Source organism: Eubalaena glacialis, chromosome 17, assembly GCF_028564815.1.
Source record: "Eubalaena glacialis isolate mEubGla1 chromosome 17, mEubGla1.1.hap2.+ XY, whole genome shotgun sequence".
Lineage (NCBI taxonomy): Eukaryota > Metazoa > Chordata > Mammalia > Artiodactyla > Balaenidae > Eubalaena > Eubalaena glacialis.
Genome location: NC_083732.1, coordinates 69,408,435 through 69,430,456, shown reverse-complemented (window position 1 = coordinate 69,430,456; position 22,022 = coordinate 69,408,435). Strand labels below are relative to the sequence as shown.

At 37.7% G+C, this 22,022-nt stretch overlaps 1 protein-coding gene across 9 annotated transcripts in view; it reads right to left on the bottom strand.

The window, feature by feature from the left end:
• Nucleotides 1-22,022, bottom strand: part of COLEC10 (collectin subfamily member 10) — a 445,704-nt gene that overhangs the window by 22,365 nt on the left and 401,317 nt on the right. The window contains exon 1 of one of the 9 annotated variants that reach the window (XM_061171643.1): nt 7,386-7,436. The exons of the other annotated variants lie outside the window; for them this stretch is intronic. The gene's annotated coding sequence lies outside the window, so the exon portion shown is untranslated. Of the gene's footprint in view, nt 1-7,385; nt 7,437-22,022 lie in introns of those variants that run through there. 9 annotated transcript variants of the gene reach the window in all.

Genomic DNA, 22,022 nt, shown 5'->3' with positions numbered 1-22,022 from the left:
TGGTGTCCTTATGTGAAGAGGAAATTTGGACACACAAAGGAACATGAGGGATGCGTGCACACATCTCTGAAAAGGCCATGTAAGGACACAGTGAGAAGACAGCCAACTGCAAGCCAAGGAGAGAGGTCTTGGCTAAGAGAGACCAAATCTGCCAACTCTTTGACCTTGGACTTCCAGTCTCCAGAACTGTAAGACAATAAACTTCTGTTGTTTAAGCCCCCCAGTTTGTGATATTTTGTTATGGCAGCCCTAGCTAACGGAATCATAGTCACAGAGATCTAGGTGCAAATCCTAAATCTCCACTTAACAGCTCTTTAACCTTATACTATAAATATAAGATTATAATAAATATAAATAATTATCCCCTCTGCTTCAATTTTCTACCCTGGAAAATTAAGATAGTTACACGTGTCTCATGGAGTTATTGTAATATTAAATAATACTATGGATGGCAAAATTCATAGAGGAGTCCCTTGCACTGAGGGGGACTCATTAATCCACAAAATCTGTAACTTTCACCTACCTGGGAGCTTCTACCTGTGCTTCTGGTAATGGCCCCACAACTTGCCATAGGAAACAATACTAGCTTATTCTCAATCCACGTAGTTTGAACCTTCTCCACAGTAACTGGTTCAGCAATGGACATGTGGCCCAATGAGAGCCAACAAATTTCAATTGGTAGATAAGTCTCCTCAATCACTCAGACAGTTATGAATTTCAAGACAGAGACTTGCTCTTTCTGCAGGGGTTGCAGAGAGGATAGACTATTACTGAAGTATCTGAATCTATTTTAGCACCACAAAATAAGAACCTTCTTTAAAATGAAGTCATTATAGGGGAAAAGAGAACCAAGGTGTGTTTGGTTCTGAACACATCACTTGAGCCTGGATATAGCTCTGCCTGAAACCCTCCCTGTTACATGAGTCTATAAATTCCTCTTCTCTCTTTTGTTTGTTTGTATGATTTGGTTTTGTTTCACTTGCAAACACAAGTTTCCTTACTATTATAACTACTAGGCACTGATCAGGATCTTCTTATGAGGAGACCAAAACTTCAGGAGAGAATGCGCAAGTAAACATAATTACTGTGATAGATGCTGGAAGAGTAGCAGTTATGGGAACATAAAGGAGAAAACATCTAACTCTGCCTGCTCACACCTAAAACTCTCCCGTATTCTTTCTCCAGAAGAAGTAAACGAGATCCCTTTCATTGGGCTCTACCAGAATAAACTGTATCTCAAGGTAAGTGCAGAAGAAAATAACCTAAAATACAAATTTGTCAATATTTAGGGCAGGCTGATACTAAAACGTTCTCATCAATAAAATTCATGTGGATTTTTATCTTTTGTCCAATTCCATGCACCCTGTAGGTCCAGCTAATGTGTCACCTCCTCTACCCAAGAGTCTTCTCAGCATCTGCCCCCATCTCCCTCTTTAGCAGTCTGGATTAATCTCATTCTCTGAAGGTAATTCTCCTCGGACTTCATAGCATCCACCACATTGTGTCATAGATGATGGGAAGGGTTGGGGATGATATATTATTTTCTTTGTATCCCTAGTACTTGGCACAGGGTCTCACATGCAATAGGTGCTTTCTCAATAAAGGTTTCAAAGTAAAAGGAATAACATCCTTAAAAACAAGATGGATAAATGTGAGGTTAATGAAAATACAGTCAAATTAATTACTAATTGATTGAAATGTCATTCTTAATAATGGCTGATTAATGAATTGACTTCAGCCTGCTGGGGGGTCTATGCGAAAGGCTTATAATCTAGTAAGGCAGCCCAGGCAAATACAGACAGTCCCCGATTTACGATGGTTTGACGAAACAATTTTTTGACTTTACAGTGATGCAAAAGTGATATGCATTCAGTAGAAACTGTACTTCAGATTTTGAATTTTGCTCTTTTCCTAGGCTAGCGATATGCAATATGATACTTTCTCTTGAGGCTGGGTGGTGGCAGTGAGCTGCAGTTCCCAGTCAGTCATGCAATCACGAGGGTAAACAATCAATACACTGACAACCATCTGTACCCAGACAACCGTTCTGTTTTTCACTTTCAGTACAGTAGTTAATAAATTACATGAGATATTCAACACTTTATTTTTAAAAAGATAATTTTGCCCAACTGTAGGCTAATGTAAGTGTTCTGAGCATGTCTAAGGCAGGCTAGGCTAAGCTATGGTGTTCCCTGGGTTAGGTGTATTAAATGCACTTTCAACTATGATATTTTCCACTTAGGAAGGGTTTATCAGGATGCAACCGCATTGTAAGTTGAGTAAGATCTGTACACAAATATCTGTCTCTACTGTTCCCTCCACTTCGTATTTTTGTTTCCTCTTCTGATTTACCCATCTTCCAATATCACTGCCATGCTCCAATCCCCCAGGCTCAATACCCAAATTGGCTTTGACTCTTCCCCCTTCCTAACTCCCACCTTGATTCTTATTTTTTCTCACGTCCATCCTTTCTTTTTCCTTCCATCTCTACTGCCATTGTTTTACCTCTTCCTGTCCTTGTACACTAACCCGTGTTCCTTGCAGGTGAGCCCTAAATGGTCTTCATGGTGTTTTACTCACTGGTAAAGTAAGTACTCACTTACTCCAAGGGCCTAGAATCGTGTCTGTTCTATACATAGTTGTTGAAATACTGGTTTCTTTGGATCTGAACTTCACTTTTTCAAACCATCTTGCAAACTAATCTGTAAAAAATCACATTTTCATTATAAAACTGCCCCATTCAAAACATTTCAGCAGTTCCTCTGTGTTTATAGGCCAAGTCCAAACTAATTAGTCTAGTGTTTGGACTTTCACAGACTGGTATCAATGGAACTTTCTGGCATTATTTTCTGACATTGACCTGCATAACCTTCTATTCCTGCCCAACTTGTCTATTCATTGTTCATTAAAATGTCTTTCAATGTTTGCTCCCATTGAAAGGCACATGGTTTTCTCTCTGTTTGAAATTCATCTCCTCAGGGGAAAAAGTTATAAAATAAAAGACATATATGACCATATGAGAAATTAAAAGTCTTTATATGACAAAAGATGCCACATAAATATATAAAGTTTATCAACAAAAATATGAGAGACAAGGAAAAAAATCAAACACTAAGACATAAAAAATGATTAATATTTCTAATGTACAAAAAGTTTTTGCAAATTGCTTTGCAAAAAAAAGACAACAAATGAAGTTAAAAGGTAATCTAAAAATATAAACAGTAAATGATGGATGAAAATGCCCAGACTCACTATTAGTCAGAAAAACATATATGTGTAAATGTCAATATCATATTTTTCCATCATATTTAGTAATAATTATAAAAGATTAATTGCATCTGAAGTTGCCATAGCTACAGAAAGCACGCAGTCATTGCTTTTGGCAACATAAATTGCTACAACATTTCTGCAAAATAATCTGTCAATCATGATTAAAATAAAAAATCCACATACTCTATTTTACCTTAGCGAACCTATTTTATGGGACTTAACTGTAAGAACAAATGTATACATGAGAATGTTTGCTTGTAGTGGCAAAAACAAAAAAACCATAAACAATCTGAAAGTTTATCATCATGAGACTGATGAAAATATGAGGAATATTGTGCAACTACTAAAAATAATGAGAAAGATCTCTGAATAAGGAGTGAGCTCCATGTTATATTATGTAAAGAATGCCTCTTAGAGAGTCATATGCATGTGATCCCATTTAGAAGAAAGAACAAATGAACAGAACAAATATGGAGAAAAGTGTTAATACCAAGCTATTAATGATGGTTACAGGAGAGATTTGGATCTGTAAAGGGAAATGTCACAGTGAAAAGAGAGATCATTAGCTTTTTCTTTATATATCCTTATTTTGTACACATTTATACATGCTATGTGTTACGACAAGCCTGAATTACTCTTATGGTTTAAAAAATAAATCATAAATAATATAAAGGAACTGTGGCCCTTTTCTCCTTTTATAAATCGCACCAGTGAGTCGTGTCTCAAATTAAATTCTAAATTATCTGAATTTACTGGTAGAATTATTTCCTTGGTAATTCACCATCTGGCTCCTTGTTACTACTTTCTCATTGCTGCCTTGAAGTATTATCTTAAAATGCATTGTTATTTAACTTCAGAATGTAAGTTCCTTGTGATAAGGGCAGACATTCTACACTTTGTTCTCAAGACCTGTTCAAACTTCACAATGTGCTCACTCATTCATTCCTTGGACAAATATATACTGAATTTCTACCAGCTACCAAGTTCTGTGCTGGATCCCAGGGATACAACATTAGCTCGGACAAGACATGATCTAAGCCGAAAAGTTTGGTGGGAAGGAGGCACCAAGCAAGGTCTTGTAAATGTCATGAATGTTCTGAAAGGGAAATTACTGCCTGTTTTGTTGGCGTCTAACAAGGTGAGCCTTTGGAAAGATCAATGATGTAGGGGTAAGGAGACTAGGCTTTTACTCATCTCTACTGCTCTCTCCTCAGATGACAAGATAACATATCAAATAAGAAAATAAAATGGAAGTGCTTTTTCAATATTAATATGCTAAACAAATGCAAGGAAATACAAAATGTAAGGAGATATATATATTGACTAATTTATCACAAAAATAATAATAATAATATCAACGTCAATAATGATAACAGCTAATGTTTATCGGGTGCTTACTATGGCCCTAGCTGGGTTGTTAATATGCATGGCATGTTGTCAGCCAATCCCTTTACTGTGCCCCATCCATTCCAGGGACCCATAAACTTCATTCCCCCTTCACCTCACTCCTGTGTAACCTAGCAAAGAAAAGTGAGAATTTCAAGAATCCTGCAATCTTTCCTACTTGAATTACAAAGCACCCACTCTTTGTTTTCAGGCTTATTTTGTTTAAAAAGAATTCCTACCTGCAAGTCTTCTGCAGTCACTGCATGTCTGAGTAACAGGGAGGAAAAAAACAAAAAACAAAACACAACTAACATTATCCTTAATGAAAAATACAACATTAAGTTTTGTGGAGCAGGTTTTCTTCTGCCTGAACATATCATTCTTTATTCAAATGCATTCACAGCCAAGTCAGCAGAAACAAATGCAAGGAGGAGGTATCCCATCCACCTAGGACTGAGTGCTGTGTTTCTGCAATGCAGTGCAGTGGGTAAGAACAGGGCATCTGGGATCAGCACTCACTGGCTGTGAGATTTTGCAACTACTTCAATTCTTTCAGCCTCAGTTTCCTCATTAGTAAATCAGAACAGTGAAATCTCTCCCCCAGGGTGCTATGGAGAGGAGTAAATGTGATGATACATGTGAAGGGCCAAACGGTGCCTGGAATGCAGTGAGCACTCAGCAAATATTACCTTATGACAGTATCATCCAATCGGCCCCCAGAGTTTCTAGCCACTGGAAATTAGAGGGATACGTATTTTGTAATAACCTATAAGGGAAAAGAATCTGAAAAAAATATATATGTATATTTTGGATATATATACATATATATACATATATATGTACACCTGAAACTAACACAACATTGTAAATGAACAATACTTCAATTAAAAAAACAATAAAATAAAGAGAATGAGAAACCCCCCTCAAAAAAAAAAAAAGAAAGAAAGAAAAAAGAAAAGAAATTAGAGGGATAAAAAGAAGAGGCCAAGGAGAAGCAATGCATCTTTTAGCTCACACCTTGGCTGTGCGGATTTGCCACGCCCTGGCTGATATATACTTTTGCTTCCAGAGATTTGTGCTTCTGGCATTGAAATGTTTACAATACTCTACAGATGTAACATACAATATTCTGTCTAAATTTTCTTTCAGTACAAAGTGGAGCAGAAACAAATTTAAAGAAAAAGAGTAGTGTTGTTATTAAGTGTAAGTCATAACTGCTATTATATAAACGAATATCCTGGTCCATGGATATCCCAACTATCTGTGAGAAAGGCAGTCCTCCCTGCTATCATTAAATAAGACAAAATATAAAAACTAAGAGTCGAGGCTACAGGTCATGTGATTAGCTTTTATTAAGAAAAAAATGCCTAAAAAGTATTTATGATGTCTATTTTCAACTGCCTATTGGACTTTTCCATCTGGATGTTCATAGGTGCTCAAACACAGTTTGGAACTCATTATAATCTGCCATTTTGCTTCTGAAATCTCTCTCTAATACACCCTCTTCTCCCTCTCCCGACAGCCTTAATGCATCCCTTGTTTTTAATTCACGGTGCACCAGGAGCTTCTCACATCCTTCAGTCTATCATCACCCCTTCCAAGAGATTTATCTGCCTGGAAAACAAATTTAATGACATCATTCTCCTACTCAAAAACTTCCATTGGCTGCTCTGGTTTAAACGATCATTTGGCTGCTCAGACCTGATAAATATCACTTCTACAGAATAGCTATGAAACCTGGGGAAAAAATTTAAAAAAGAAAGAAAGAAAGAGAGAGAAAGAAGAAAAAAGAAAACCCAAGGTACAATGAAAATTAGGTTAACAAAGCATCATGAAGCATACGAATATTTACATAGAAGCCACTGGAGCTGGGATAGGGGAAATCATTCTGTCTTCTACCTTATTAAAAGATCAATCCCATTTACCTAAAAGGAGGTAGAACGACACTTAGTTCCTCTTCCACTGGACACCCCTGCTCCAAGACTAGGTCTCTACTGGCAAGAAAATTGAGTCAGTAACTCTGTTACATTAGTGATGGGTTTTGACATGGCAGAGCACTGCGCCCTAACCTAATGCCGAAAGGTGAGACAGAAAGGGATATAGGAGGACAGGCAGTGGACTGATGCATTTTGGGTAGTTTCAGTTCCCAGTAATAAAACGTTTTAGGAAGGCACAGGGACACCTTGGGAGCTGTGAATGCTGGACGTTTTAGTTTTGCATACGCTCATTTGTTCAGAGTTAAAATGTGAGTCAATCGGAAAGAGGGAGCAGGAAAAAGTCCCATGTTAGTATTGTTGGGCAACATTAGAATAATACCAACAGGGTATTGCTTTCCTTGATCATCAGGAGATGATAGATATATTTATAGATATTGTTGATTAAAAAATATGTACAGCCTAAAAGTTGAGAGTTATGTTTTATTTGGCAGACAAACTGAGGACTTCAAGCCCCGAAGGCAGCATCTCAGGTGACCCCGAGAAAACTGTTCCGAGGAGGCGAGGGGGGAGCTAGGATATATAGGAGTTTTGCAACAAAGGGCAGGTAGTCGGAACAAAAGGTTACTGTTTATGAAAGAAAACTAGATATCTCAAGTTTAGGAATTTAGTGCTTTTCTATGTATGGGAAGATGCAAGAGTCTGGGCTCACAGAAATCATTCCTTTGATGTGCACCTCAGCTCTCTGGGGCCAGTATCCTGTGTTTTCATATCTTGAGTTTCCTCAGGGCTCACCGTTGGGAGTGGCTGCAGTCTGATGGTTGTTGGATGGCAGGTATTCTTTCCTTCCTGTGTTCCCTCAGGGCTCACCAGCTGGCCTTTGGAGGTGGCTGCAATCTGTAATCGCTGACAACTGTGACATCCTTTGTTTACTGATATGACAGGCAACATTTTATTTCTCAACATAGATATAGATACCTATGTATATGTTAATCAAAAATTGCCCATTTTAATAAAAATGTAATGCCCCCTTAGGAGTACTCTAATCTAGGAAGGCAGGTCATATCCCTTGCCTTTGTACACTCTAGGCGAGCTTTATTTCAGTGTATTTGGTCTGTGCCTATGGTCTAGTACTGGCTTTTCCCCGAGATCACTGGTGGCATTGTCCAGCCTTGCTCTTCAAGTGCTAGGGCAACAGTGATAAAACAGTTCCAGAGACGCTCCGTTGTGGTATATCAAAGTCTCCCAGTCTCTTTGGGGACTCTCATTTTGGTCTGGAGCACATTGTCACACTTGCTGCCAACTTCCCATTGGACATATGGGCCTCTTCCTTTTGGTTGTCCTGTCATTTGGTCACTCAGCATGTGGTCTGATGAGAGAGAGATGACATTGTCATAGCTATTGGCTCTGAATATCAAAATCTTTTTCTAAATATTTGCTCATCTCAGGCCAGGCAGAACAACACCATGTAAAATATTTTTGACTGCAACCAATATTGTAATGTCTTACACATACACCCATCCCTGGGTGATATGTTACATAAATGACCTTCAGAAGGGTCACAAACAAGAGTACTGTGCTTTAGTTTCCTTCTCTTTAAATAGGGATAATGATTCCTATAATACGTCAGTGGAGCTAAAGCGAAATAATGGATAAACCCTTTGTAAATTCTAAAGACTCGTATTTATATGATTTATTTCACAGATACAAGTATTGCCAAGAGACCTGAAAGGATGCTTCCAGAGTTTTCAAATCAAGAACAATCACGATAAACAATTTGAAAACAATTAAATTATTCAGATGCTACTTGAGTCTCTGAGTGTCAGATTTTAACTGCATATATCTATAATTCTTTTATAAAAGAGCAGAGAAAGCTGTAAAATATAACTGAAAGAATTTTGGAAAATTATAGAATATTGCAGATCATATAGCAGTGTGAAAACCAGACAGACTGGTTATCAGTTGGAATATCCTGCAAAGATGTGGAGAGGCTAAATAAAACCATTTCTAACAGAATTAGAAGGTTTCCAGAAGTAGTATTTCATAAACACAAATAAGAAGAGACACCTAAGTTGTATCTGGCCTACACATATGGCTAATGACCTAAGACCAACAGAATTGCCTACCTAGGGCACAGACAGTGGCTAAAGGAAAATATTCCTTAAAGGAAAAAAAGAAGAAGAAGGAAAAATGGAAAAATAATTCTCATTCTCCCTTGGGTTTTGTTAATCTGTGGTTTTCTAATATTTAAAGAGTCCTTAACAATGTGTCAGAGATGGTGCTAAATGCTTTATGTGGCTTAGCTGATTCCTCCTCATCACAATCCTATGAAGTAGTCATACCATTATTAACCCATGTTACAGATAAAAGGACTGAGGCTTGGTTTTTTCTGTCTTAATTCATTTAATCCTACTAGGGTGTATTTACACTATTATTATTCCTATTTAATTGATAAGAAGCCCCAGGCTCAACTGGAGAACCACAGAAAGAAAGCAACATTAGTGAAGAGAAAGGGTGGTCTCAAGTTTGTGAGCGTCTGATGAATAAAAGTTGACTTTGCAGTGAGACTAAAATAGGTAGGAAATGGCAGCAAGGAGCAGAAGGTGGTGTATTTCCCTGGTAGATTTCTGTTTGTAGAACCAAGGTTACAACCTATGAGCCTTTGTTTAGGGATGTGGGAGAGAAGGCTTATGGTGACTAGTAACAGCAATGGAAGCTAATGAAAAAAAATAATAGCTGAGCTATACGCTAAACATGTCAATTTTCAAATTAAGCTTTTGAGATTGGCAATAAAATTATCTCCATTTAAAAAATGAGGACCCTGAGACTTCAGATCACATAGGTAGGTAAGTGGCAGAGCTCAAATTCAAAACCATAGATTCTGTCTCCAAAGTCCATGACCTTTACCAACATGCAAGCACCTATTACTACAGTCCCTAGTAACGATTGATATATAGCGAGATTATTATGTAAGTGAGCTGGGGGGAGAAATGGTATAGGTAAAGGATACAACTTTCTTAAATGAAACAAACTAATTTTTTAAATTTTATTTTTGGTTATTACATCCTCACTCATCTTTGCCCACACTTTGATTGACTGGACTTTTATTCCTCCACTCCTGACCTAACCTTGAAATGTTTTCTTGGCATCTATTCAAAGGGAAAAAGAGGAGAAAAATTGGTTCAGAACATCCATCCATTGGAATATAAAGTTGAAAAGGCCAAGCCTCTTAAAATTTTGGTCTGACCTTATGCATAACATACATATTAAAACTCTTAATGAAAGAATCCAGTGAATTAATACAATTAAAAAAAAGGTTTTGGGAAAATACCTACTTGCTTAACCTCTCTGATAAAGTCACCAGAAAGAAATCAGCAACTTAATTTGTACCAAGGTGACCGAGCTAAAACAATTCTGTACCATGTTTATACATTGACCTCCTTTTCAAATGTTAATTTATAAAACCGAAGGAAGGATCATTTCATGCCTAATGAGGATGATAAAACGTGAGGACAATGGTAGAACACGGTGGAATGGAACAATGACTGGCTTGGGAATCTCGAAGAGGAGTTTTAGCTCTGCCACCAATGAACAGCTGTGTGACCTAGAACAAGTGATTTTACCTCTCTGGGCTTCAGTTTTCACAAATGTAAAAATAACTGGGGTTAAACCAAATAAACTCTGACAGTTACTTTACACATAGTGAGACTTCTGATTGGAGTGTGAAAGTGACCCAGATATTGCTGGGCATACTGGCCATCTGTTTGGAGGCTGAGAACACTTCTGGGAAATAACTCAAGTGTGTCAATTGCTGGGATCCAGAGCCATGTTCAGAAAAAATACTGGCCAGATTGAAGTTCACTTCCTAGAGGTAAGGGGTTTTCTGGGAAAGAAACTATCCCATAAGACAGAGGTTTACGTCCTGGCAAAGCCACATGTACCTCGTAGTGTCTGGCACTCAGATGTGGGCCCTGGACCACCCATGCATGGGTTCCATAGGGACCAGTAGGAGCTTTAAGCAAAAACTAAAGTAGCTGTTTCATCCTGCCCTGTAAAATCCTGTGATGCAGTCAACACTGCTTAGGGGCCCCTCCAGATGATTAGACGGTTTAGCATTCTGATTGGAGCCTGAAGTCCAACTAGAATTGAATTGGGTTCCAACCTGCCACCTTCCAGCTGTGTGGCCTTAGGCTAGTGACCTAATAGTTCTGAACCTCGGTTTCCTCATCTGTCAGACGAGAATTATAATGCCTTCTTTCTCAAAGTCTATTGAGATAGTTCAACTTAAAAATGGCTGGATAGCACTCACGCAGGGCCGGGTCAATGGCATCTATTCAATGTGTGTTAGTATTACTGCTGCCACCACCATGATTGAGGTTGTCATTACAGTCATGCTGAAGGGGAAAGAGCCTTTCTTGGCCCCATGAGTTCATCACAGGCCAGTTGCGTGGAGTCAAGATGGTTACTTGTAGGAGTTGCAGTGCCCTCAGAAGCAAAGGAAAGCCTTCCTTACTGAGTGAAGTGGCACTGAGTTAGTGGCCAGGCCAGGTTGAGACAGGGGTACCAGGGAAGCGGTGGCACGGCTGTGCTTACAGAAAACCAGTGGCCACTGGTGGGAAAGTTCTTTGACCACTGAAGTGGTACAATGACAGTGTCTCCCAAGACCAGTTGTTTTCTTGGAAGCATTGCAACACATTTTGGGGAACTGCAAGACATCCTTGGAAAGTATTTTCAAGGAACGGTCAGGGGCTCTTGGAAAATTTGGGATTGTTTATTTCATCAAAAATATTTATTGAGCAATCGCTATGTGTCAGGAACTCTTCCAGACAGCAGGAAAACACACTCAGCAAGATGAACAGGGTCCCTGCTTTCATGAAGCTTGTATTCTAGGACTGACTGTAGATATATAAAAACACAAGGGATTTTCATTTAGTAATAAGTCTGTGAAAATAACAACAAAATGTCTTGGGAACTATGACAGAGAGTGAAGGGGGTCGTCAGGCAGGGCCCCACTGTGCAAATGGCATTTGAGCTAAAACCAGAATGAGAAGAAGGAAGTCTCCTTGGGAAGATCTGGGGCAAGTTTGGGTCAGACAGAGGGAACATCAAGTGCAAAAATCCTGGGTCAGGAAGGGTAGACAAAGCAAGGATGCCTGAAGCAAACTACAATTGGACAAGTAGTTTGAGGTGGGAGAAGTTGGGAGAAGCCAGATGGATCGCAAAGGAGCTTTAAGACCACATACATAGACATACACCCAAATTTCATTGAAAGAAAAACCTCCTAAACCAAAAACCAAAATAAGCAATAGGGTGAAATATCATTAATTTCCAAACAAACGAATGAAGTGATGGAGTTCATTATCAAAGAGAAGGCACGTCATCACTTTCAGCATGTTTTAGGGTCCAGTACAATACTGGGCTGTGAGCTTGCATAAATTCCATGTTCTCAGGCAGACTCCTACCCATTTATCAAAAAGGGGTCAGTGGGCTGTATTTTCAAACATGATTCTAATAGACTCTAGTAGATGTCATGGAATGATGGTGGACACAGAGCCAGAAGGCCAGGGGTCAAGTTCAAATTGCATGACTGTGCAACATCTACGTGGAAGACCTTGGGACCTCCACTTGGCCTCATAGAGACTGTTTCCTTATCTTTAAGGTTAAAGTAATTGCTACCACGTAGGAAAATTGTGAAACTTAAACAAGATAATGTATTTGAAAGTTCCTTGGAAATTGTGAAGCATCACCCAAATATTTCTTATTGGTTTTACATTTCCTTTTAACAGTTCTTGTTAAAATTTCTTGTCATTGCTGTTTTCAAGTAAAACCACTAGAGGTCAGAATTTCACACAAATTGTTTAAAGAAACCACCAACGTGGGGGAAAAAAGAACATTTTCCTACTAAGCAGCATAAAATAGTAAGTTTAAGGCATAGAAAGAAAAATAAAAAATGGCTTTCAACGAAGAATTTTTTTATAACTAGAGCAATACTCATTCTCAAAATTACTACTCAACAGACTTAGACAAATAGGAAGGAGAAGGAAAGATAAATAGAATCTGTTAAGTATCTATTCATAATGTCTACACAGCTTAAAGCTCACTTTGATTATCCGATGTTATTCTTAAAAGAGGTCTGTGATGAAGCTCATTTTGCAAATAAAGAAACTGAGGCATAAACAGATGTAATACCATCCTGAAGATCAAGCAGATTCAATCCAATGTCTTTTTTTCCCACTAAGTCAAGCTTGGGAAGTAGTGCAATAAAACATGGTGTGTCTGTCTTAGACAATATATTATATGAAAGAGTAGCATTAATGGTTTTCCATTTGCAACTCTATATATTTTTATTAAATTCCAAGTCTCCCAAATGAATTTAGGAAAAACTCCTTTTACTGTTTGTTTCTCAGAGTATCTGGAAGTTTCTGCGCACAGTGCTGATAAATATGGTATTGAGATGATTAGCCATGGAGAAAAATATAGACCAGCTTGCTCTTAAAAAAATATATTAAACAAAAGCAATAATCCAGTTCTTTAAAATGTTTGCTTAGCCATCAAGCTTTTTTTTTTTTTTTGTCATTTTTTAGAGATAAATATACAAATCTGCCTTATTCATGGGTGGGGAGGACTGTCACGGTGTTCATGACAGGATGAAGTAGAGTAGATGGCAGTTTATATCTTGAGAGAAGACAAAATACCATGCCTTGTGTTTTGATGTATCCACAATGTCTAGCACAGGACATAGAGCAGAGGAAGGGCAGTGATGAATAGGTTTTTGATGTTATGCATGTGGTACCCACACAGGCAATTTGCAAATTAAAAATGAGTTAACTGACCCCAAGAGTTTGCACTCTAATACCAGCTTTCAATGTAGGTACAAGTTCTAAGACAAGTTCTTCCTTAGCCTGAAACCTTTAGAATCCCACATGATGCTTGGGACTTAGTTGGTATTTAGTACGTTCCAGAATCTTGGAATCTTTTTAATAAGAAAGCCACTGAGAACCCATTTGATGCCAAGCCCCCAGGTTCTAGGGGAAGAAGAAATCATACCAAGTCCATAACTTAGTTCTGAAACCCGGAGTTCTAGAGGGCTTCTTCCCAAGTCTTTCTTCCCCAGGAGCACTTGCTTCTTCATTCTGTCACATTTCTGCTTGTAATCATCTCATAATTTCTACACAGGCTCAGGAAGAGAGTTAAAGAGGTTTCCATTGTTTGAAACCTTAGAGTTTCTAATGGGAAGGGAGAAGTTTTGTGTTAAGTTAAAAAATGAGGGTTGGAAGACTCATGGTGGACCCCACGCTGGAATCCAGCAAATATTAATTGCCCTCTGCTCTCCCTCCTAAATTATTTACGTCTCCATTGCTCATGACACTAATGTATATAATTTAATGCATCGCTTGTGCCTAAAATAGTGCTTAGCACTTAATAGGTATTCAGTATACGTTGGCTGAGTTGGAATGAATAGAATTGTTGAATTGGACGATATTTTGGACATTATTTGAACAATTCTTTGTCCATTCTTCTTCCAGTTTGAAAGTTGCAGTTTCTCTGCAAGGAAAACTGCTTAACAGTTCTATTCTAAAATGGATTCTCCCATTTGAAGGGACAGAAAAATTTTAATTTTTAGCATTTTCCATGAAACCCCAGGAATAATACAAAGTTTCCTCTATTCTATGAAAAGTCCAGTAATGGTTTTAAGTAAGTACTTTATTTCTAATTGAAACTTTGTTTTCTGAACATTTACCCTCACATTATTCATTTATTCACCCAAGAAATTATTTGGAAGCCCCAAGGCCTCATTGTTCTCCCCTGCATTTATTTTATGGTATCAAAGGTTAAAACTTGGATTGCAATCTTAGGAGGAAATTAATTCACTGATTAAGAAAAATGCACTTTAAGCAATACACATTTAAATAACTGACAAGCACGAGGCAATGTTTTTCTTTTTTTTTTTTTTTAAAGACCCTTCTTTTCTACTTAAAATTTTAAGCAGATGCAATTCTTCCACCATGCAGCCTGGAGAAACATAGCATGAATTACTAATGAGGGAGCACCAATTCGTACTGCAGTGACCGCTTTCAGAACAAAAGGGTCAGAGCTGAAACTAGGAAAACAGCAGCATTTTTTACCAACCAATTGCTTGAAGCGCATTTGGACCTTGGCTCTACTTGAAAAAAAATGTTTGCAATATTCTTTCATCCTTCAGCTGAAGGTACTTGGCCCTAAAACTCCACTTTCAAATAAAGAAATGTTCATTTCTATGCCACCTCCAATCCTTCATTGGAGCCCAGAAGCCCATTAATTTATGAAATATATGAAAGAATTCATTTTTACTTTACTGAGCTTTTGTCTAGTAGCTTTACCAAAATCAGCCTGAGAAAGCAGTTGGAGTAAAAACAGCCCATGAACAGAGATGCTCTTAAGGAAAGGATTCCTGAATGTCTTGCTTGTGTATCTCCCCTGGAGCAGCATGGAAGATGAAACTTCCCCCTGCCCTGGGTGAATTCAATCACATCCCTGCCCCAGCCTTCCAGCGCCTCCCCACGTTAGGTAAGAACCTAACATCAAGGGAGATTTTAAAATAAGTAACAAGACATTGATTTTTCTAAAATAGAAGGAAAGTGAGAGAACTCTAAGGAAGGGAGTAGAGAAAGTCATTGGGGGCTAGAGTGGGGTTGAGAGATGAAGTAAGAGAGCTTACTTACTAGATATGAACATTTCATTTTTCTTTCCTCACCTTTGGGTCCTGGTGAAACTGTGTGTGTGGCACAGACTTCAGTCGTAGGACGACTATCAATGTCCAGACCCAGACTCTGAATTTGCAAAAGAAAGAGCACCAGGAGGATGAACTGATTCCTTCGAAAATGGGCTCCAAAGCCACCCATTGCTGTGGTTCTTCAAAAAAGGGCTGCCCAGAAGTGCCAAATAAACAGCTTTATTTTAAATAAAACCTTCTTCTTTGGGGAAGAAGGGGAAATATCTGGAACACACATTCCAAAAAGGGCTGTAAAAACAGGAAGGAAGCATATCCTAGGTTGTTTATTTTCTCCGTGTTCCAAATGAACCATACATTGTCCAGACTGTTTATTTTCAAGTGACAACAGTTTATTGAAAATTATCTCTGAACTAAACACTCAAGTGTGCAGGTCAGCAGAGACATCTCAGAGAATAGAGGGGACAGAGATACCTTCAACTCAGTACATGAATGGATAATTTAATACCCAAATTGCACTTAAATGTTGGGGTTCCAGAAAGATTGAGCCAGAGATTTCTTGAATTACCTACATATTATGTAATTGTTATGCATGGCATTGAGCTTTTTCACAAGGAAATATTCATTACTTGCTGCTGGTGGCAGTTGAACACTAATACTCCCACTGATCTCCATGACCTTATTTCTTTCTTCTCTTGCTACAAAGAATTGTCTTGGGATTGAACCCCAAAGGAAGGAACACCACTTCACTGCAAAGCAATTTCGCAATAAGTATCAAGAATATTAAAAATGTTTATGGCCTTTGCCCTAGTAATTGGCCTTCTGGTACACTGTCTGAAAAAAATATTCTGAAATGTGGGCAAAGCTTTATTTAAAAGATGTGGCCAAAAGGCGAAAGGACATCAGTTGCTTAATGATATGTTAATGGTTGGCAAATCATCGTTAAGTACAAATGCATGAGAGAACAGCACGACAATTTTATTAAAATGGTGTTTTCAGCAAGTTTTTGATAAAATGGGGAGAAAAAACCTTGTGGTATCACATTTGTTAAAAAGCAGACCAGATATAGATACAGATAATGTAACTACAAATATAGACATACATACAGAGATAGAAATAGAGATCTCCTTCTCTCTCTTTCTACATTTCTCTGTTTTCTGTCTATCTATCTATCTACCTACCTATCTATCTATCTATCCATCTATCTGTCTGCTTACCTATCTGTTCCATCAACCCCATGACCTGTATGAGTAGCCTAGACTTGGTAAGATTCTGAAAAACTAGAACCAGGTCATACAGCAGGGAGATTTCTTACCTTCTCCATTCTTGAAGAGGCATGTTAACTAAGAGTTGGGCCAGAAGGGGTTTTGGACCTAGTTTCTTTGAAATTGGAAAAGAAGAACCTTACATATTCTGATAAGAACTAATAAGGAATTATCCCTAAGAGATGTCATTTCAAATTACGGTCTATCTAAGAAATACAGGTAGATTTGTTTCTTATGGCTACTGTCACAAAGTATCACAAACTAAGTGGCTTAAACAACAAAAATTTGTTGTCTCACTATTCTGGATGCTAGAAATCTGAGATCAAGGTATTGGCAAGGCCATGCCTCTTCTGAAGACACCAGGAAAGGATTTGTTCCAGGCCCATCTCATAGCCTCTGAGTGCCTTGGCTTGTGAAAGCATAACTCCAATCTTCAAGTAGAGTTCTCCCTGTGTGTGTGTCTCTGTGTCCAAATGTTTCCCTTTTTATAGACATACCATTTATAATGGATTAGGACTCACCTTAATGATCTCATTTTAACTTGATTACCTCTTTAACAACCCTGGGTCTAAACAGAGTTACATTATGAGCTACTGGGGGTTAGAACTTCAACATGTAATTATTTTTGCCTGGGGAGACTCAATTCAACCCATAACAACAGGCTTGTAGTGTAACTAAACTGATCTTTTCATAAGCAATACAGGGAAAGGGAGGGAAAGGAACTGGCATTGATTGAACAGTCATTATGTGCAAGGATAGGTCTCTTAACTTGTTTATCTTATTTAAACCTTAAAATGGCCCTGTGGGATAGAGAGTAATTCCCTCATTTTACAGGAAAAGTACCTGAGGCTCAGAAAAGTTAAGCAGTTTTGCCAAGGTCACTGTGATGGTTGATTTTATTAGTCAACTTGACTGGATCGTGGGTGCCAGATACTTGGCTATACATTATTTCTGGGCACGTCTGCGAGGATGTTTCCAGATGAGATTAGCATTTGGACTGGTAAACTGAGTAAAGCAGGTTGGCCTCCCCAAAGTGAATGGGCCTCATCCAATCCCTTGAGGGCCTGAGTACAACAAAAAGACAGAGAAAGAAAGAATTTGCTCTCTGCCTGAGCACTTGAACTGGGACTGGCTTTTTCCCGCACTTGGACCGGAACTTACAGCATCATTTATCCTCGTTCTCAGGCCTTTGGACTGGGACTGGGACTTACACCATTGTCTCCCCTGATTCTCAAGGTCTTTGGGGTTGGACTGAAGCTACGCCACTAGCTTTCCTGGGCCTTCAGCTTGCAGATGGCAGACGGTGGGACATCCTCCATAATTATGTAAGCCAGTTCCTTATAATAAATCTATCTCTTTCTAGAAATAGATATATACAGATAGACAGAGATAGAGATAGTGATAGAGACAGAGATATATCCTGTTGGTTCTGTTTCTCTGGAGAGCCCTGACTAATAGTCACCCATTGACAAGGGGACAAAAGAAATTCAAATACAAATTATGTCTAAAATTTCCTGCTTTAAAATGCTATTTGGATTCCATAAAGCTGAATATTCTCAAGCTTCAAAGGTGCATTCATTTTCACACATGCTTAAAATGTCAAAAGTGGATGCATTTGTCATGTTAACTGTGATAGGAAAATGGTGGGAATTAATAGAATGGTATTAGAGGCCTCAAATTCCACATTTGTCATAACCAACTGTATGACATAGAGCAAATCACTCAACTTCAATTGCCACAAGGCATATAAAGTGAGTTTGGACTTGATATTTAATGTACTTTCTGAATTCTATGATTCTTTGAAAATAGGTGTTCTTTAAGCTGTTTAGACTATTCTAAATCTATTTTACTTCTTTCATTTCTTTTTAAAGCATTGCCTGGCACACAATGAACATACATTCTTTACATTTATATGCAGAAATCCACTGGTAACAGTCTGAAGCAATAGTCCTTAGTATTTTTCCTTGGATGTCCTCTTCCTGTTCTTTCCGACATTTTTTTTAAACTCAATGATGCATATAACATCTTTTTATATTAATGAATAGACTATTACAACAAAATTTAAATTAGTGCAGATTATTCATCACATGTTTTATATGTAAAACATGATTTAGTCAATCAATGCTCTAGTGTTGGGAATTTAAAATTTCTAATATTATAACACTGTGATAAACATCTTTAGAGCTCAATCTGTGTTCCCAGTCCTTTTGATCTTGAAGAAGACAAATGTATATGGCTTGGTAAGTAACTGAATGTTGAGAGCAACAGATAAAGAGAAATTAAAAAAAAATAACTCATATATTGTAATCATATAGTGCTTTCCTTTCTCATGGAGACTATGGTCTCCAGGATTAATTTTTTTCTCTTCTGGCTTGGAAATATAGTTCCCTTTTTCCCTCACTGATAAATATGGGAGCTTTTAAATAGGTGGCTATTCAAAGTAGAGGACTTTCATAGACTAGAGAGGACTGCTCTACTTTTAGCTAGGATTTACCAAGAAATGTGATCTTAAAAAACACTTTTCAGTTTCAATCTGGGTGACAGGATAAACACTATTGCCACTAAGAAACGCTGGTTGTGGAAAAAAATAATTTTGAAGGGAAAATAATGAGGCTGGGTGACTTTAAGGGTCAGGGAAATAACAGGATGGAGATTACAGGCAGGCATTTTGGAATGCAGGTCTTGATTCTAGGGGGAAATCTAGAATTTGAGATTTCAATCTGAGAGTCATAAGTATGGAGATTATAGATAAAAGTGGAATTTTGAGTGAGAAAAGAAGTTCAAGAGTATGAATACCAAGAGAGTCTATATTCAGGGGCCAGAAGGCAAAAGAAGGGCTAGCAAACAGATCACAGAGGGAGCAAAATGTCATGGAAGCCAAAGAACAAGAAAGTCTAAATGTATAATTGGTTCCAATTAATGCATGGAAGCATAAGATGAAGGTTGAGAATAAGCCATGGGATTTAGAAGTCAATAATTTATAAATACCACCTTATGAATGAAAGAGATCACTCAGTGAAGAGATTTCATCAAGATGAGAGGAAAGGAGTGACAAGGAGTCTCATAACCACTGGGAAAGTCATTACTGAACAGTCACAATAATATGAAAACTAATAACATCACTTACCTTTACTGACCCATATCTCTCCTGCTTACTTACTCTCAGCATCTAAGAATACACTGTATTTCTTCTTAAGGGTTCTAAACAGTGTTTAAACCAGAGTGCAGTTAAAATTGAATGGTGTGGTAAATGAGACAGTGGAATCTAGCATAATTTACTCTGAAATTTGTCGATGAAGAAAAAAAATTTTGTAAAGAAAGTATTAATGGAACCTGGTCTGTGAAATGTTGAAAGTTGTGAGCCTGTTGCTATTGTTTAAAAACTTTGTACAAGTTCCTTGATAACCCAGTAAATACAGAATAAATGAATGACATAAATTTTAAAAGGGAAGAGAGGATTGAGTAAATGAAAGGAAGTTGTCAAATGATGTTAAATGTATCCTTTTTAGTGTGTGAAAAATATCTAACGCCCACTAGAAAGATTTCTACTGAAACTTGAAAGACTTAACTCTCAGTTATCTAGAAAATGAAGTCAGACGTTGAAATACAAGTCAACTATGCTTTCTCTTTAAAACATAATTCTGACATAAACAATAAACCAATCAAGTTTTCAGCTGGTATAAAATTAGAAGAGGTTAATGTAAAATAGATAGCTAGTGGGAAGCAGCCACAAAGCACAGGGAGATCAGCTCAGTGCTTTGTGACCACTTAGAGGGGTGGGATAGGGAGGGTGGGAGGGAGACGCAAGAGGGAGGAGATATAGGGATATATGTATATGTATAGCTGATTCACTTTGTTATACAGCAGAAACTAACATAACATTGTAAAGCAATTATACTCCAATAAAGATGTTAAAAAAAAACCTCAAAAAAATAGTAAATCTAAAAAGATAAGAATTAGTGGCTCGTTTATGAAATTATCTCTGTGATTCCACATTTTCCTGAATTTTTCATCTTCCATTTCCCAAGGCATTGAAATTCCAGGTTTGAGATTTGTGCTTGTCCAAAAATGACATGCCACTGAAGTGAATAACAAGTGATATTCTGCCTCCTTCCCCATTCTTCTACCCATTTTTCATGGGTTGAATGGTGGCCCCATAAAAGATATGTCCACATTCCAATGCCTGGAACCTGTGAATGTGATCTTATTCGGCTAAAGGGTCTTTGCAGATGTAATTAAGCTAAGGATCTCAAGATGAATTACCTGGGTTATCTGGGTGGTCCTTAAATCCAATGACAAGTGTCCTTATAAGAGACACTCAAAAGAGACACAGGGACAAAAGGAGAAGGCCATGCGAGGACAGAGGCAGAGGTCGAGGTTATGCAGCCTTTAGCTAAGGAACACCTGGAGCAACCAGAAACCAGAAGAAGCAGGGAATCACCTTCCCCTGCCAACACCTCGACTTCATACTTCCGGCCTTCAGAACTGTGAGATTATAAATTTCTGTTATTTTAAGCCACCGAATTTGTGGTAATTTTTTATGGCAGCCCTAGGGAACTAAGATACCATTCTTGTGATATTCATCCACAGTTACTGGGAAGGAATGACACATCAGACATTTATTCAGTGCCTGACAGAGACTGAATAACATCTGTTCTTGTGCATTTTAATTATTATGCATCCAGCTTAGGTGATATCTGGAGGGAAATGACGAACAGAATATGAAACAAGCATATCCCAAGGCTGAAGTGTTTTACTAGTTAAAACAGGATAACAGCAAAATGACAACCTCATCTCCTGAAGGAATTTCCTAGCAAGGTGATATAACTCAACTCTGGACTTGGTTTTACCTTTGTCCATTCACATATAAGCATCTTATTCGATTAAAGTTCTCTCTCATAAGTTAATTTAATTGCATGCAGTTTGGAAAAAAATGGAAATTAATAGAATGGCTTTTAAAATGACACATATTGAGAAAGCAACATGCTAACAAACACTCAAAATTATTTTATTAATTTTTACATTTTAAACCTCATATTTATAAAAACACATTTTTAAAAAATCAAATGGAAATAAATCCTCACATTGATTGCTGGCAAAGGTACCAAGGCAATTCAGTGGGGAAAATGATAGTCTTTTTAACAAATGATGCCACATGGAAAATTGAATTGCCACATGAAAAGAAATGAACTTAGAACCACATCTCACACCGTACTCAAAAATTAACTCAAAATGGGTAAAAAAACTGAACTATAAGAGACAAAACTATAAAACTTACAGAAGAAGACATAAAAGAAGAACTTTGTGACCTTGAGTTAGGCAAAAATTTCTTAGATATTACACCAAAACCATGGTCCATAAAAGAAACTGATAAATTATACTACTTCCAAATTTAAAACATTTGTGCTTAAGCACACACACACCTCATTAAGAATAAATAGACAGGGTTTCCCTGGT